Source organism: Aethalodelphis obliquidens, unplaced genomic scaffold (genome assembly GCF_003676395.1).
Source record: "Aethalodelphis obliquidens isolate GAN/ISIS:26980383/991018 unplaced genomic scaffold, ASM367639v1 scaffold38, whole genome shotgun sequence".
Classification (NCBI taxonomy): Eukaryota; Metazoa; Chordata; class Mammalia; order Artiodactyla; family Delphinidae; genus Aethalodelphis; species Aethalodelphis obliquidens.
Window position 1 is genome coordinate 12,125,211 of NW_020837982.1, and position 19,711 is coordinate 12,144,921.

The following is a 19,711-nucleotide window of genomic DNA, read 5'->3' on the forward strand; positions in this document are numbered from 1 at the left end:
GACGGTATAGAGGACTTCAGGGACCACTGGGATCCTTCTTAAGAAAACTACTTGATGATGAAATCTAGGCAACCAAGAGGTGAATAAAAATACAGAACTCTGGGCTGGAGAAGCCAGAGGCCATGACATAAGAGATGACAGCGAGAACTGAATCCATTTAAATACTGAGCTGAGAACAAATAAATATATGGATTAGGTTACAGAAAAGTAGACAAACATAATAAACAGTGACAATGGAATTATAGGTGAAAATCAGGAAGCAGTTGGGGGGCGGTGGCAAGAAAGGTAAGGCAGCAGCTAAGATGTTAATTTCTTCATCACTCTCAGCAGAGTCACATCAAGCTGTTGGAAAGTAAAACATATAGAGACTTACAGCTTTGTAAAAATCACTAAAGCTTCAATGTTTTATGTTATTATTTTGTTAACCTTAAATGGATCTTTTAGTAATTACTACCTCTTGGAGAGAACTCTTCATGTGAAGTTTTTTTTTGTTTTTTTTTTTTCGGTACCCGGGCCTCTCACTGTTGTGGTCTCTCCCGTTGCGGAGCACAGGCTCCGGACGCGCAGGCTCAGCGGCCATGGCTCACGGGCCCAGTCGCTCCGCGGCATGTGGGATCCTCCCAGACCGGGGCACGAAACCGTGTCCCCTGCATCGGCAGGCGGACTCTCAACCACTGCGCCACCAGGGAAGCCCCTGAAGTTTATCTTTTAAAAGTGAAATTAAGCACTTAATATTAAAATAGCATATATAATATGACCCTAATTATGTAAAATTATTTCTATCCCTCCTTTTATACATACGAACCTGTAAGGATATATCCAGACAGTGTTAACCTAATATTAATAATGACTATTTCTATGTGGTGTGATCCTGGGTGATCTTCCTTGTATTATCTGTTTTATTTGAATTTCTTATAATGAGCTCTATATACTATTTTTTTTCAATTTTGGTTCTTTTTCCTCCCTCCTTCCCTCTCTCCCTTTTTAGTGATTGCTTTAGAGATATGTTGTCCAATACGTTACCATTTTTATTAAAGAATGAAATAAAACCCATAAGGAAGTCAAAGAAAGCTTTCAGAAAGTTGTTTGAGCTCAGTTTGGACGGCCATGTATGTGGGTGAAGAAGCAGGAATAGTGCGACTCACGTAAAAAGAGTAGCATGTGAAAGGCACAGAAGAGTTGGGAGGTCTTTCTTCCAGCTCCTACAGCACTTCCTACAATCTTTTTACTTAGAGACCCTTTTTGTTTGTATTGAATTATCTGTTTGCATGTCTTTTACAGAAAGAGTATGACAGACACTAACTTTTATTCATCTCTGTATCTCCTATCCCTAGGAGAGTGCCTAATATACAGCAAGATAAACACTAAAAGATAAAGGCCGTGAATGAATGGAGTGTAAAAGATAAAAGCATTGAATAATTTCAAAGCACTGAATAATTTGCTGCTTCTTAGAAAAGTGGAACTAAGTCAAATTTGCCCAATATTATCTGTACAACACCTGCCTAGAAAATATTTCACTATTATTTAACGATCCCTTCATAACTATTTCCTTGTATTCAATGACATACTCTCCCAGTTTCCCTTTCACTTATCTGTAAGCTCTGTCTAGTCTCCTCTTCCTCTTAAATGTTGGTGATCCCTAGAATTCTGTATATTTCTCTTCTATTTTAGTTTTAAACTTAAAATTTTAATATTTAAATTTAAAATATTTAAATTCAATAATTTAATTTTTAATATTTTAAATATTAAATTTTTAATTTAAATATTTTTAAATTAAAAAAATTTTTCTGCTCTACATAGCTCTCCAAAACTCCTTGACTCATATAGCCAACTGCTTACTACTTATCTCTACCTTGAAATTCCTACAGATATCTGACTCTCAAGGTCTCTAAAACTAAACTCTTCATCTTCCCTCAAACTGGACTCCCCTATCTTCACTGCCTCAGTTAATGGCACCACCATTCATTTTTGCTTGCCCAAGATGGAAATCTTTTTTTTTTTTCCCGCTGTGTTGGGTCTTCACTGCTCTGCACAGGCTTTCTCTAGTTGCAGCAAGCGGGGGCTAACTCTTCGTTGCAGTGCATGGGCTTCTCATTGTGATGGCTTTTGTTGCAGATCACGGGCTCTAGGTGCACGGGTCTCAGTAGTGGCAGCAAACGGGCTCAGTAGTTGTAGCGCGCAGGCTCTAGGGCACGTAGGCTTCAGCAGTTGTGGCGCACAGGCTTAGTTGCTCTGCAGCACGTGGGATCTTCCCGGATGCATTGGCAGGCGGATTCTTAACCACTGTGCACCGCAATCGGTAGCCCCCGCTCGCCGCAACTAGAAAAAGCCTGTGCATAGCAACAAAGACCCAACGCAGCCAAATATAAATAAATAAATTTATATTAAAAAAAATTGACAATACTAATTGTTGGGGATGATTTGGCACAAAGTTAACTGAAGAAATATTTGTCTGTTCTACTCCAGCTAAGCATATATCTACTCTATGACCCAGAAATTTCACCCTTAGGAATTTACCAAACAGGAATAGAAACATGTTTCTCAAAAAGGCCTGTACAGGCCTTCCCTAGTGGCACAGTGGTTGAGAGTCCGCCTGCCGATGCAGGGGACACAGGTTTGTGCCCCGGTCCGGGAAGATCCCACATGCCGCGGAGCGGCTGGGCCCATGAGCCATGGCCGCTGAGCCTGCGCGTCCAGAGCCTGTGCTCCGCAATGGGAGAGGCCACAACAGTGAGAGGCCCACGTACTGCAAAAAGAAAGAAAAAAAAAAGACCTGTACAAAAATATACCCAACAGCGATACTCATGAGAACCCAAAACTAGGAACCACCTAATATCCGTCAATAGGGGAATGGATAAGCAAACTGTGGTATCTGTACTGTTCAGTAATAAAAAACAAAGAGCTTCTTATAACTGTAACAACTGTTACTTTGTTGGCTAAATAAAAAATAAATCTCAAAAGCATTTTGTTGGCGAAAATAAGAAAGTAATATATACTTAATAATTCCATTTATATAAAGTATAAGGACAAACCTAATCTACTAGATAGAAATCAGAAAGCAGTTGCCTCTGCGGTGGGGATGGAGGGGACTGACTGGAAAGGGAGAAGAGGGAATTTTCTGGGACGATGGAAATGTTCTAAATATTCTCACAAACGTATGCAGTTGTCAAAATGCATGAACTGAACACTAAGGTCTGTACACTTTGTTGTATGTAAATTATACCTCAATTAAAAATGTAAAGCAGAAACAACAAGGACCTACTGTATGGCACAGGGAACTATACTGAATACCCTGTAATAACCTACAATGGAAAAGAATCTGAAAAATATATATATAAAACTGAATCACTTTGCTATACACTTGAAACTAACACAACATTGTAAATCAACTATACTTCAATAAAAAGTTGTTTGAAATAAATACATATATATATGAATTAGAAAAAAAAATTGAAGTTTACAATATCATGATACTTGTAGGATTTTCCAGAAAGGAAGAAAAAAGGAAGGGAGGGAGGGAGGCGGGCAGGCAGGGAGACCTGCTGCGAAGACAAAGCAAATGACTTAGAATAACAAAATTTTCCAGCTGCAAGAAGTCAGGGGATCATCTTGTAGCTCCTCCCCCTTAACAATCCCCCTCCCACCCAGCTCCCCACCCAACCCCGTGCCAGTAACACGGAAGCTCGTGAGAAAATCAATTTCATGGCTGAGCTGGAGGGTGCCTGTAATTCTAAGTTTCTATATTTCGAGCTGAAAATCTGCCTGCTTTTAACTTTCACCTTCTATTTCTAGAACAACACAATTCCAGTGTTCTTCCTTCCAGAAGACAATTCTCCTCGTATAACTCCTTAGTCTTGTCTTCTCAGCTACAGACACTTAGCTCTGAACATTAACAGATTGTTCAGAGGAAGCGATTTCTAGATCTCGTGACATCTTGATGCACTGGACACTGTATTCATCCTAAAATGTGACGCGAGGACTTGGATCCATCGTTTCAGGTTCTGTCCAGTCAGCACAGAACACACTGAGTTTAGACAGAGTAGCACATATAAAAGTCAGTATTTTTAAGTTCCATTCCTCATGTCCTATCAGGATATTCCATAGTAACAGCTATGCTTCCTAGAGTTGCTTGGTCCATTGTTCTCATGCAAATGATGTTTTAATGTCTCAACATGTAATATAAAATTTAGACTTAATAAGCTTCTAGCACTATAAGAAAGTCAAGTGCAAAATACTCCTTGTCAGATACTAAATACAATATGTCAGCTGTTATATGTTAACTGGGTTTCTGGATAGAGTTCTCATTAAATTTGTAAATATTCATAACAGAGGTAAATACAAAATTGGTAGAAGATTAGCTAAGCAAAAATCAGTAGTCAACAATGAAGGGGTTAATGTTTTCATCTCAGCCCAAACACGGAGTTTTTCATATTGGTTGGTAAACCTCATCTGATTACTAGTTTGTTTGCTTTAAAAAACAAACAAACAAAAAACCCTCTATTTTTAGGTGATAAAAATCATTTAATAGCAGTTTATAAATGAGAGGGGTAAAAGTACAAGATTATCCACACACCCCAGTAACCACTCCTATGGATTCCCTTCTAAGATTTGACATAAACTTTTTTTTTTTTTTTTTTTTAGCGGTACACGGGCCTCTCACTGTTGTGGCCTCTCCCGTTGCGGAGCACAGGCTCTGGACGCGCAGGCGCAGCGGCCATGGCTCACGGGCCCAGCCGCTCCGCGGCACGTGGCATCTTCCCGGACCGGGGCACAAACCCGTGTCCCCTGCGTTGGCAGGCGGACTCTCAACCACTGCGCTACCAGGGAAGCCCTGTATTTTTATATAATTGCAATATATGAGCCTTTTGCCCCCTGTTAACATATCATTTGTACGCTTTCATGTTGTTACACAGTCTTCACAGTTATAATTTCTAATGGTTACAAAATATTAATTCCATTAAAATAAACATTCATTAAAAATAGCCCATTATGGGATATGTAGAATGCTTCTATATTTCCACATAATGAGTCAATGAATTCTTTCCTCCATTATCATCTTCCTTCTTTTCTATCGTTTTCTTAATTAAGCGTGATTCTGACTGCCACATGGACTTTGAAACATACCGCCAAGTCAGTTTTTAAAAGGTCTGCACTGCCACTGCTGTTGGTTGGTTTGATCAAATTCACTCGTCAATACGACCTCAGAAGGCGATTTCCAAGGGCAGGGAGCCTGGGAGAATTCCCACCTTGCAGCCTAGTAGCTTCTAAGGGGGGAATTTCCCCAACCACAGTCAGTTACGAGCAAATTAAACACAGGTTTCAGAATACAGGTTAAGAAAGAACCAGCTGACTCTTTCAGATCCCTCCAAGTACAGCCTCCAAAGAGCAACTGGTATTTTACTTCCCAGTAAGTATTTGCACTTGGTTTCGAGAAGGAACTTATGTTTCTATCACATGTGGACAATAGAAAGTATTCTCTCATCAAAAAGCGGTGAGAAATATTATACAGTGCCAACACAGCTGGATCCAAATATATTTAATTTTCTTCTAGGCTCAGTTACAGTCTCAGTAAAATCTGTATAAGGGCAGAGAGTGTGCTGCGTATTTTCAGATAAATTTGGTGCCTTCTGCACTCACAATGGATCCTGGCACTTGCAAAGTCATTATGTTGTTATGCCTTTCACTTAATTGCTAATGACATTTGAAGACAAGCATTAAAAAAACCAAACGGTGAATAAAGAGCTTTTCTTGAGGGCATTACTTTAACTCCCTTTATTCCCTACAATGGAAACTAAACATGGGGTGGGTGATAACCTCTAATAATACACTTTTCTGTACACCAGGAAACCAGGAACAGAAGGATAGACCAATCTGTGACTCAGCAAAGGAAAAGTAACACGTTGGCCGAGGCACCCTATGGCAGGGCAGCTGGCAGGGAGTCCCCGCACACCCAAGCAGAGCCTCTGGGAGCACTCAAACTTCGGAGGCCTAGGAGAAAGCCCCTTGGCCGTACCTGCTCCCATTTTAAGCAGGAACAGGTGGGCCAGGCTGGGCAGAAAGCACAGGCTCCTTTCCTTCTTCCTCCCCACCAGCAATCCCACAGCCTTTCAGTCTTCCTTCCTCCAGGCTGAAACGTGTGTAACAGAGGCCTATGCTGAGTTAGAACCCTTCCCAACTTCTAACAGACAGACACTGACATGTGTGTGTGAAGATGAGCAAAGAGCCAACAGGTGTAAATAAAGAGGGAGCATCTGCTCCTCCTCCCTCACCCCTTTTGCCCTAGAAAACACAATTCCTTCCAGAAAAGGACAAAACTTGAGAAACTGGTTTCTGTTTTTAAAACAAGATTCAAGAGGACACTAAATCAATACAACAGAACAGAGAGCCACAATGAGGGACCGACCTAAGTTACTAGAAACAGTGCTCCAGGTAGAAACACACTTGTCAAATTAAAAACCGCAGTGAAGGCAGTTAAACAGATTGTAATCTAAATAAAAGATTTAGTTAGAAAACAAACTGGAATGGTCTCCCAGAAGCCACAGAAGGAGGTTACAGAGGACAAAATATGGAAGGAAAAAATAAGAGACTGGGATAAACACCCAGGAAAACAGAAGGAGAAACAGTGGCCAAGTAAATAATACATTTTCCTCTTAAACCAGAACCCGAGTCTCATAATAATCAAGATCAAATCCAAAATTACTCAGTATATGAAGTACCAGAAAACCTCAAGATGCATCAGAAAAGACAATCGGCAGATGCCAGGGCTGAAACGACACAGCTGTTGGAATTATCTGACGAAGACTTTAAAGCAGCTATAATATAAATGCCCCAACAAGTACAAGTGAACACTCTTGAAACAAAAGTTCAGAAAAAAATTTTTTAAAAAAAGCAGAAAATACAGAGAAGAACCAAATGTGAATTGCAAAACTGAAAACTACAAGAATCAAAATTAGAAAAACTCACTGGATGGGCTCAATAGCGGAATGGAGATGACAGAGGAAAGAGGCAGTGAACTGGAAGACAAGTCAACAGAAACAATCAAATCTGAACAATGAGGAGAAAAGGCAGGGGGATGACCATAGCCTAAGGGACCTACGGGACAGTGGCCAAAGGTCAAGCATTCATGTCATCAGAGGCCCAGAAGGAGAGGAAGGAAGTGTGGGGCACAAAAATATTTGAAGAAATATGGCTGAAATTCTTAAGTTTGACAAAAAACATAAACCTATACATTCAAGAAGCTCGGAAAACCCCCCAAAAGATAAACACAGAGAAGTCCATGTCTGGACACATCAAACCCAAACCGTTGAACACTAAAAACAAAGGAAAAAATCTTGAAAACCACCCCCCAAAACGACATATTACTTCTAGGAAAACAAAGATTTGAAAGACTGTGGATTTCTCACCAGAAATCATGGAGGCCAGAAGAATGTGTAACAACATTTTTAAAATGCTGAAAGAAAACTGTCAACACAGAAGTTTATATCCAGCAAAAATATCCTTTGGGAATCAAGGTGAAAGAAAGGTATTCTCAGATGAAGTGCTAAGAGAATTTACAGACCCCACACAAAAAAACTGAAGGCACTTTTTCAGACAGAAAGGAAATCACACCAGCAGAAAATCTGGTACATCAGAAATGAAGAGCAACAGAATGAAAAACATTTGGGTAAATATAATAGATCCTTCTCCAATTAAGTTCTTTAATTATCTGACAGTTGAAAGCAAAACTTACAACATCTGGTTTTCAATGAACATAAGTATCATACACCATACTGACGGGAGGGAAGGGTAAAGGGACCTTTATGGTGGTATGGTTACTATACCCCACTAGACGTGATAAAATATTGATTCTAAGCAGACTGTAGAATGTTAAGTATATATATTGTCATCCCTAGTAACCACAAATACAATCTGTACAAAGATATACAGCAAAAAGCGCAATAGAAAAATTAAAATGGAATACTACAGAAGTTCATATGTGTGATTCCATTTATATGATAGTTTCCAAAAGACAAAACTATACTGATGGAGAACAAGCCAGTTGGTGATCACCAAGGGTTAGGGATGGGGGAGGGAACGACGGCAAATGAACAGCACAAGGGGTGATGGAACTGTTCTGTGTCCTGTCTGTGGTAGTGGTTACACAAATCTATACATGTGTTAAAATTCACAGCACTACACAAACACACAGTCGATTTTTCTGTATGTTAATTCAAAAATTCAAATGAAAAAAGATATAATGAACAAAGAGAGGTATGGGTAAAGGAAGAACATCAGAGAACGCTAGTGTTTAAAGAACAAGAGGAACAAAAACTAGAAACAAGGAGGAGGGTGAAAAAGCAGAAGAGAATGCTGTCCTAGAGGGCAGCGCTGCAGAAAAGAGGGTGGCACATGCCATGTCTATGGACTGGGAATCGGGCCATTGCCGTGGACTGTGCTGAGAGCCGCTTTGGGTGGGGGAAGAAGGGGGCAATTTGCCTGAGTTGCAGGACTGAATGCAGCCGAAGTGTGGGGAAAGAAAGATGGTAAGAGGACCCTAGTGTGTTACTGAAAACTCCTATAATGTAAAACCAAAACACTAACTACTAATATTTACTGAAAACTTACCAGGTGCTAAATCACTGTTTTTTAATCTTGAGTTGTAACTAGTTCATTATAAAGTGAAAAACAATTCTTTTATACCCCACAGTATTAATATGTTATTCTATTTAAATTACTTAATTAAATATAAACATCAATGGTGGTATATATTATTTATGTTTATATTTCTTTATTCCATAGTTCTAAAAATATATATTCATATTAAAAATAAAAACTAAAATTCTGTTTAATGACAATAATTTCATGCTGATAGAGACAGCCTGTTTTCTGAGTAGTAAATTGCTGCTTGAAACACGAATATGATACAGACTGAAGTATGGGTCCTTTAGGGTGGTCCTGCTATTCTTTCTTCCAATTGTGGAGACATCTTTTAGACATTGCACAGTGATAGCCTTTGGCCTTCTCTTGCAAGCAAATATATCATTACATATTAAGTATACCTTCTTCTCTCATCAGCCAAGGATTACTAAGACAATTACAAATACAAATGTGGGCTACAATTGCATGGCAACACACAATACAGTGGTCATCCCGACAATATTTAAAAATCAAAAGGATTTTCTGGATTATCAACAGTAGAGAGAGACAAAATTTTAAAAGTCATTTAAAAAAAGAGAGTCCCACAGAGCTCAGAGAAGGCACCATCGTTCCTAATTTGAATATAGAATGCTAAAAGCATAACATTTCTTACCTTAAGTTACTCATTAAACAGCTCTACAATAGGCATAAAAATATTGCCTCACCAGTTTTCCTAGCCCTTCAAGAAAAACATCTACTTAAAAAAAATGTTAAGGAGGAGACCTTCAAGATGGCAGAGGACTAAGACGTGGAGATTACCTTCCTCCCCACAAGTACATCAGAAATACATCTACATGTGGAACAACTCCTATAGAACACCTACTGAACAGTGGCAGAAGACCTCAGACTTCCCAAAAGGCAAGAAACTCCCCATGTACCTGGGTAGGGGAAAAGAAAAAAGTATCAAGTATCTTTTCTGACTACAATGCTATCAGACTAGATATCAATTACAGGAAAAAATCTGTAAAAAATACAAACAAATGGAAGCTAAACAATACACTACTAAATAACCAAGAGATCACTGAAGAAATCAAAGAGGAAATAAAAAAATACCTAGAAACAAATGACAATGAAAACATGACAACCCAAAACCTATGGGATGCAGCAAAAGCCGTTCTAAGAGGCAACTTTACAGCAATACAATCCTACCTCAAGAAACAAGAAACATCTCAAACAACCTAACCTTACACCTAAAGCAATTAGAGAAAGAAGAACAAAAAAATGCCACAGTTAGCAGAAGGAAAGAAATCATAAAGATCAGATCACAAATAAATGAAAAAGAAATGAAGGAAACCATGGCAAAGATCAATAAAACTAAAAGCTGGTTTTTTGAGAAGATAAACAAAATTGATAAACCATTAGCCAGACTCATCAGGAAAAAAAGGGAGAAGACTCAAATCAGTAAAATTAGAAATGAAAAAGGAGAAGTAACAACTGACACTGCAGAAATCCAAAGGATCATGAGAGATTACTACAAGCAACTCTATGTCAATAAAATGGACAACCTGGAAGAAACAAATTCTTAGAAAAGCACAACCTTCCGAGACTGAACCAGGAAGAAATAGAAAGTATAAACAGACCAATCACAAGCACTGAAATTGAGACTGTGATTAAAAATCTTCCAACAAACAAAAGCCCAGGACCAGATGGCTTCACAGGTGAACTCTACCAAACATTCAGAGAAGAGCTAACACCTATCCTTCTCAAGCTCTTCCAAAATAGAGCAGAGGGAGGAACACTCCCGAACTTATTCTATGAGGCCACCATCACCCTGATACCAAAACCACACAAAGATGTCACAAAGAAAGAAAACTACCGGCCAATATCACTGAGGAACACAGATGCAAAAATCCTCAACAAAATACTAGCAAACAGAATCCAGCAGCACATTAAAAGGATGATACACCATGATCAAGTGGGGTTTATCCCATGAATGCAAGGATTCTTCAATATACGCAAATCAATGTGATAAATCATATTAAAAAATTGAAGGAGAAAAACCATATGATCATCTCAATAGATGCAGAAAAACTATCGACAAAATTCAACGCCAATTTATGATAAAAACCCTCCAGAAAGCAGGCACAGAGGGAACCTACCTCAACATAATAAAGGCCATATATGACAAACCCACAGCGAACATCGTTCTCAGTGGTGAAGAACTGAAACCATTTCCACTTAAGACCAGGAACAAGACAAGATTGTCACTCTCACCACTATTATTCAACAAAGTTTTGGAAGTTTTAGCCACAGCAATCAGAGACAAAAAAGAAAAGGAATCCAAATCGGAAAAGAAGAAGTAAAGCTGTCACATGATACTATACATAGAGAATCCTAAAGATGCTACCAGAAAACTACAAGAGCTAATCACTGAATTTGGTAAAGTAGCAGGATACAAAATGAATGCACAGAAATCTCTGGCATTCCTATACAGTAATGATGAAAAATCTGAAAGAGAAATTAAGGAAATATGCCCACTAACCACTGCAACAAAAAGAATAAAATACCTAGGAATAAACCTACCTAAGGAGACAAAAGACCTGTATGCAGAATACTATAAGACACTGATGAAAAAAAATTAAAGATGATACAAACAGATGGAGAGATATACCATGTTCTTGGATTGGAAGAATCAACATTGTGAAAATGACTATACTACCCAAAGCCATCTACAGATTCAATGCAATTCCTATCAAACTACCAATGGCATTTTTCACAGAACTAGAACAAAACATTTCACAATTTGTATGGAAACACAGAAGACCCTGAATAGCCAAAGCAATATTGAGAAAGAAAAATGGAGCTGGAGGAATCAGGCTCCCTGACTTCAGACTATACTACAAAGCTACAGTAATCAAGACAGCATGGTACTGGCACAAAAACAGAAATATAGATCAATGGAACAGGATAGAAAGCCCAGAGATAAACCCACGCACCTATGGTCACCTTATCTTTGATAAAGGAGGCAAGAATATACACTGGAGAAAAGACAGCCTCTTCAATAAGTGGTGCTGGGAAAACTGGACAGCTACATGTAAAAGAATGAAATTAGAACACTCCCTAACACCATACACAAGAATAAACTCAAAACGGATTAAAGACCTAAATGTAAGGCCAGACACTATAAAACTCTTAGAGGAAAACACAGGCAGAGCACTCTATGACATACATCACAGCAAGATCCTTTCTGACCCACCTCCTAGAGAAGTGGAAATAAAAACAAAAATAAACAAATGGGACCTAATGACACTTAAAAGCTTTTGCACAGCAAAGGAAACCATAAACAAGACCAAAAGACAACCCTCAGAATGGGAGAAAATATTTGCAAATGAAGAAACTGACAAAGGGTTAATCTGCAAAATATACAAGCAGCTCAATATCAAAAAACAAACAGCCCCATCCAAGATGGACAGAAGACCTGGACAGACGTCTCTCCAGAGAAGACATGCAGACTGCCAACACACACACGAAAGGATGCCCAACATCACTAACCATTAGAGAAATGCAAATCAAAACCACAATGAGATATCACCTCACACCAGTCAGAACGGCCATCATCAAAAAGTCTACAAACAATAATGCTGGAGAGGGTGTGATGAAAAGGGAACCCTCTTACACTGTTGGTGGGAATGTAAATTGGTGCAGCCACTATGGAGAACAGTATGGAGGTTCCTTAAAAAACTAAAAATAGAACTACCATGTGACCCAGCAATCCCACTACTGGGCATATACCCAGAGAAAACCATAATTCAAAAAGAGTCATGTACCACAGTGCTCACTGCAGCGCTATTTACAATAGCCAGGACATGGAAGCAACCTAAGTGTCCAACAACAGATGAATGGATAAAGAAGATGTGGCACATATATACAATGGAATATTACTCAGCTATAAAAAGAAACGAAATTGAGTGATTTGTAGTGAGGCGGATGGACTAGAGACTGTCATACAGAGTGAAGTAAGTCAGAAAGAGAAAAACAAATACCATATGCTAACACATATATATGGAATCTAAAAAATAGAAAATATGCTTCTGAAGAACCTAGGTGCAGGACAGGAATAAAGACGAAGATGTAGAGAATGGACTTGAGAACACGGGGAGTGGGAAGGGCAAGCTGGGACGAAGTGAGAGAGTGGCATGGACATATATACACTGCCAAATGTAAAACAGACAACTAGTGGGAAGCAGTCGCATAGCACAGGGAGATCTGCTCGGTGCTTTGTGACCACCTAGAGGGGTGGGATAGGGAGGGTGGGAGGGAGACGCAAGAGGGAGGAGATATGGGGATATATGTGTATGTGTAGCTGATTCACTTTGTTATACAGCAGAAACTAACACACCATTGTAAAGCAATTATACTCCAATAAAGATGTTTAAAAAAAAGGTTAAGCCATATTAGAACCCTTGCTAATAATGTAACAATAAAAATACACTTCCCGTTATTTTAGAAAACTGGAATCCTGGTGATAATGTGCTCAGCTCTGACTGAATAATTTCAAGATAATCAACACGTTTCTTTGCACCTTGAATAAAAAGTCTATATACTGTATGAATCTAATCATATGACCTCCTGGACGAGGCAAAACTATAGAGAGAACACAGTGATCAGTGTTTGCCAGGAGTTTAGAAGGAATAGGGAAGGGATGAACAGGTGAAGCGCAGGGATTTTTAGGGCAGTACAAAATTCTGTATGACACTGTAATGGTGAATATGTGACATTATGCATTTGTCAAAACCCATAGAACTTTACATTCATTAAGGTTCACTTTTTGTGCTGTAAATTAAGAAAACAAAAATCATTTAGGAGGCTGGGGATTCCAGGAAGGAACATAGAGTGTGATACGAGCATCTATCTGTACTGTAAATGTATCAAACAACATCCCTGGAAAGGGTGGAAAGAACAGGTGCTGACATAAGTTACTCTGGGAATGAGTGGAGTCTGTAAGACTCAGGCAAAAGCACTGCATATAAGCACAGAATTCTAGTGGATGAAGTGGATTTCCCTGGTGGTACGAGTTAATTACAATAGGGCTTACACACGTGCATGGAAGTGAGCAATTATGGAAATGGATGATGGATGGTAAGGGCCAGATTCTCACTGCTGGATTGGAAATTTAAAGATAAGCAAGAGGAGGAGGCTAGGACAATCCATGTGGTTAACAGATGAGAGTTAGAGACATCGGTATGACCTTGACATAAAGACGGTTACATAGGGATATGTGTATATACACAGCTTAGTAAACAGACATGCATTTCTATGCTTTGTCAACTGAGAAGGCGTTGAAAAAACCAATACCCCAGGAGCAACAAGCACACTTGGCACCCAAATCTTAGTTTTAAGGCCATTCTCCAGTAAAAGAAAATAGATGACTCTCAGACTGGCACAGGAGATATACAAGAGGAACCTGAAGTATCTGGTAGGACCAGAAACTGAGGAAGCGCTTTAAAAGACAAACAACAACAACAACACAACAACCTCACCAGTGGGGATATGTCAAAGGAGCATAGGAGCCAACCGACAGAGCTCCCCATGGCCAAAGCTGGAATAATTTGAGCAACAAAACAGAGTAGCCAAAAGTATAAAATAATATCCATAGGGCTTCCCTGGTGGCGCAGTGGTTGAGAGTCCGCCTGCCGATGCGGGGGACACGGGTTCGTGCCCCGGTCCGGGAAGATCCCACATGCCGCGGAGCGGCTGGGCCCGTGAGCCATTGGCCGCTGAGGCTGCGCGTCCGGAGCCTGTGCTCCGCAACGGGAGAGGCCACAACAGCGAGAAGCCCGCGTACCGCAAAAAAATAAAAAATAATAATATCCATAGTAAATATCCATTAATTTTATACTAAATATAAATATCTGACATATACTCTGATAAAAACACTTGATTGAATAAGTTCATAAATGAGGGAGAAGAGACAAATCTCCCATGAGAAATTCCCAATAGTTTAGGTAGCCAGTCCGTCTTCAAGGAGGGGGGAGTATATGTCTTCACCCCTTAGGTGTGGGCTGCAGGTACTGACTTCCTCCCAAGGAGCTGAGCATGGAAATAAAGGAAGGGGAGGGAGCACCTTTACAGGGGAGAAGCCCAACAGACACTACCTCAGCCAGATGATCAAGGTTAAGGTGAATGGTCGCAGATCATGTGGACCGCAGGCACCCTTGATCTGGTATGATGCGAACGGCACTTGACCTCTGCGGACTTCGTCCTAATAACTGAGAACTCCAGTCTTATCATGAGGAAAACATCAGACAGTCTAGCTGTGTAGTATCTTACAGAATACCTGGCCAGTATCCCCCAGAACTGTCAACATCACCAAAAACAAGGAGTCTGAGAAACTGCCACCACAGCCAAAAGAAGCCCAGAGAGACATGACACTGGAATGTAACGGGGTATCCTGGATAAGACCCTGGAGCAGAGGAGGGACATCAGGTCAAAACTAAGGAAATCTGCATAAACTGTGGACTTCAGTATGTATCGATGCTGGTTCATTAAAAGTAAAACATATACCACACTAACGTGAGAAACTAGGCACGGGGTACATGGGAACCCTCTAGTATTATCTTCTCAATTTTTCTGTAAATCTGAAACTGTTCTAAAGAATAAAGTCTTATTTTAAAAAAGCCAATAGCTAACATCATATTTAAAGAGGACTCATTAAACACTTTCCCCTAAGATCAGGAACAAGACAAAGATGTCTATTAGTTTTGCCACGTCTAATCAATGTTTTTTGGGGGAAAAAAACCCCAGAGTTGGAAAAGTCATACGATCTGATTTCAAGCGATCAAGAGGGTTTGGAATGGACAAAAGATCAATGGAACAGAAAAGAGTCCAGAAACAGATTCACACAGATGGCCAACTGAGTTTCCACAAAGGATATCCACACAAGCCTCAGATCCCATAAGAATGTCAGCAGGCCTATTTTTTTCAATTTTCTTGGGATCCCTACTTATATGCAAGCGTGAGAACATATTAAGTGAACATACGAATTCTCCACTGGCTCCTGACAGGCAGGTACTATTCCTGCTCATCCTTATGACAACCCCATGAGGCAAGTCTTCCTAGAGGCAAAGGTCAAAGAGGTGAAATGATGGGTCCAAAGTTACGCAGCTGCTAAGTGGCAAAGCCGGTCTGACCTGCAGTCTGTCTGATTCCAGAGTTACGTTTTTCGTAACATTCAGAAAGGAAAAGGGGGACAGCAGATCAAACAGTCCAAGACTGCCTTGTTTGTTCTGTTTTGTTTGAAGATGAGATCATTCAAATTTTCCCTATAAATACCTTCTAAACTATTGTTGAGTAAATGTTTATTATTTAGTACAATGAGTATCTGAATTTCTTAAGCCAAATCTATGATCCAGTTGAGTGTTCCTTTATGCTATGTTACAGACACTACAGCTTTCTGCATAGTCGGTGGAATTATTTAAATACTATAAAACTAAAAATGTAATCTTATTTGTAACTGTTATAAGAATGTACAGTTCTTACTTGTGACGCTGTATGTTGTTGGTCATAATCATGATTGTCTATGTCATGACAGACATGACATAGACAATGTCATGACTTTGGTGGAGAATATAACCTCCAACTGGGAGCCAAGGCCATTGCCAACATTTCCTCTTTCACAAGTGATTACAGAAAATCATGGATAATTTCTACCTACCTCCATTTTATCACTGAAGCTTCTAGACAGTCTCTCATGAAATATCTAGACCCAAACCATTAGATTTTTGCTCCCTTTGAGAAACAGCCTACCTTTCAAATCCAACAGGATTTGCCTGCCTGAGCAATTACTTTTCCTCTGGGACTCAAAAATGCTAACAGGATCACAGCCTTGCATTTCCATATCTGCCCCAGCTACTGAATATTTACAGCATGTTCAAGTTCTTATAACACAATAAGCACAAAATAGATAAATCCAAAAAGAAAACGTGAGGAATGGAGAAAGTCTTAAACACTATTTCTGGGTTCTTCCTCTTAGAGCTCAACAAAACAGACAAGCTTTTTATGAAATCCATAAAACGGCATTATTTCTAAGTTAGGGCTTACATTCCCTGTTTCAGTCTGATTTCATATAAATGAAGAGTTTTAAAAATACTGTATTAATGATGGTAATACAGTTTTAAAGAACTGTAACCATTTATTATCTCGCCTGATCCTCCTGACAATCCTGAAAGGTAGATAGGGAAACTGTCAGAGTATTTTATAGATGTCCAAACAGGCCCACACAGATTATGCAACTTGCCTAAGTTACCCCACGAATAAGTAGTAGGACACAAAGACGGGTCTCTGGATTTCAATTCAAAAGCTTTACTTGGTAGCTCATGCCTCTTATGTCTCAAATTTCAGGTCTGTGTCTACCTCCAGACTAAACATAGTCTGCATTTTTCCCATTCCAGAGGACCATCACCTTGATTTCTCTGTGTTTCCCTTTCTTACAGGAGATGTCTGATGAAGCCCAGAGAGGCGGTTAAGACATAGATTCTGAGAGATTCGGTACCATGACATCTATCAGTCAGAAAGCTGAAACTAACCATGCCCTCTTGTTTTAAAAAAACAAATAACTTGAAAAAGAAACATGTTTCCACTTTAGAAGAGAACATTCCTCGTTCACAAAAAAATTACCTCCCTTTATTCCAATCAGTTTTAACACTTTGGACCTATCTGAGGTGTGCATCTCCATTCTTAAAAGGGGGTGTAAAGGTCCAGGGCAGGTATCTACAAACAGGTCCCCTGGAGCCACAGTTCACCCATTTATCTTTGCTATCTGATTATATAGACATTTTTAAGAATACTTATGTTTTACCTTATATGTATTTTTAAACTCTCCAAGTACAGAAAAGAAATCCAAATGCAAAGTACTGTATAAAGCACAACACAACTGAAAATGGGGGGTGGGGGAGTCCCGTTAATTAAATAACAGCTTAAAACGGAAAATGTCCCAATTTTATACAATGTGTCAGTAGGCTGACACTCTGCATCATATTTTACTCCTTTATGCCAGTTACCAATGCACTGCCTCTCAGCTCCAGATTCACCCTTCAGTGCTAACTCTGCACCGGCGGGCTAAACTCTAAGCATCTCTCCTTTGTAGTTCATGTGATGTTAAGCCTTATCGGCAGAGGGCGCTGGAGGGACCAAGCCAGAGGCAAGTGCCACTCCAGGATCAGGTGTGCTAGTGTCTTTTCTTCTTCCTGCTGCTGCTCCTGTCCCAGTGACCATGGATACGGACAACATCCAGTGGTGCTGGGTCCCAGCTGTGAGCCCAGAGCAAACGCCCCCTCAAGTGAGCTCAGAGTCCCGGCCTCCAGAGTCGGACACCACATACCATCCTGCCAGGGAGCCACTCCCAATGCCCTGACTCCTCTGTGTCCACCCCCCAGCCCCCAGCCCTGAGGGGTGTTTCCTAATTGCCCAGCTTCACTGTGGTTCCTCAGTCTGCTGGCCCCAAGAGCAACGTTTTCTGTGGACCAGCTCTGGCAACCAGTGGGCTCCCTCTGCCATCCAGCAGGCTGTGGAGAAGCCCACACCTTCTCCAGGGAGGCCTGAATCCCATTTGGGGGGCTCTGGGCCCGGGATGCTGGGCCCCACTGAGGAAGTGGGTGTGGTGTAGTAAAAAGAGGAGTACTGAATAAAAGTGTGCCTACTGAGATATGAGCTCCAGCCCACCACCCCTTCTCCCTGAATCTCTCCCCAGCCAGCATCTGGAGGCTCCAGCTGCAGATATCCCCCAAGAGGAGACTGGAGGGTCCAAGAGAAAAGATGCATACACTCTGATACTTGAAACTCCTATAATGAAATGTTTGGGTCCCCCCCCTCCACTGCCCTGAAGTAAGGCCCACTAGTTAAACTTCAGCCAACATAAAGTCCTTCCAATCAACTTTTGGTGCCTCACCTTCAAACATGAACATTTAGAATCATCAGGCATTTGAAAAATGATTCCAAAGCAAATCTTTCTTGGAACAAACAAAACACACGCACACACCTCCTTAGAGAGTTAAAAGAAGACAATGTATGTACAAAACTATAACACACAGGGTAAAATAGGAACTTCCAGGGAAGAAGAAAGAGTTCTCAGAAATTAGGAGAGCAATAATAGTTCGGATTCTTGGTTATGGTAATGGTTACATGAATCTACACTTGTGATAAAATGATATAGAACCAGACACACACTGTACCAATGTCAAATCCCTGGTTTTGATATTGCACTATAATCATATAAGGGGTAACAGCTGAGATAAGCTGGGTGAAGGACATGGGACCTCTGCACTATCTTTACAACTTCCTTTCATTTTTTCAAAATGAAAAAAGACAGGATAGTGAGAGAGGAAGAGGGGAAAGAAACAGAAGGAAGACAGAGCTGAGGACATTATTCAAGAAATCAAGCAAACAAAAAAAAAAATAAAAAATAAAGAAATCAAGCAAACAGATAAAGCAATGAAAAATGAGAGAAAAAATTTAAATTAAATGGAGGATTAATTCTTGTGGCCCAACACTGACAATAGGAACAGAGAGAGAGAGAAAGAGGGAGAGAGAGAGAGGAGAAATCAAGTGGAGGAAATAATACAATAAGGTTTCCCAGAATTTAAGGACAAGTTTCCAGATGAAAAGTGAGTACCAAGCGCTCAGAGCAATGATTTTTTTGTTTGTTTTTTTTAAAAAGGGACTTCCTTGGTGGCACAGTGGTTAAGAATCCTCCTGCCAATGCAGGGGACACAGGTTTGAGCCCTGGTCCGGGAAGATCCCACATGCCGCAGAGCAACTAAGCCTGTGCGCCACAACTACTGAGCCCGCACGCCACAACTACTGAGACCGCATGCCACAACTACTGAAGCCCACACACCTAGAGCCCGTGCTCTGCAACGAGAAGCCACCGCAATGAGAAGCCCGTGCACCGCAACGAAGAGTAGCCCCTGCTCGCCGCAACCAGAGAAAGCCTGCACGCAATGAAGACCCAATGCAGCCAAAAATAAATAAATAAATTTATTTTTTTAAAAAGTCACATCCTTGGGCTTCCCTGGTGGCGCAGTGGTTGAGAGTCGGC

General features: G+C 40.3%; 1 protein-coding gene across 3 annotated transcripts in view; it reads right to left on the bottom strand.

Annotated features, from left to right (window-relative positions):
• The window catches only part of STX8 (syntaxin 8), a 235,795-nt gene that overhangs the window by 90,905 nt on the left and 125,179 nt on the right, over window positions 1–19,711 (bottom strand). The window lies entirely within an intron of this gene.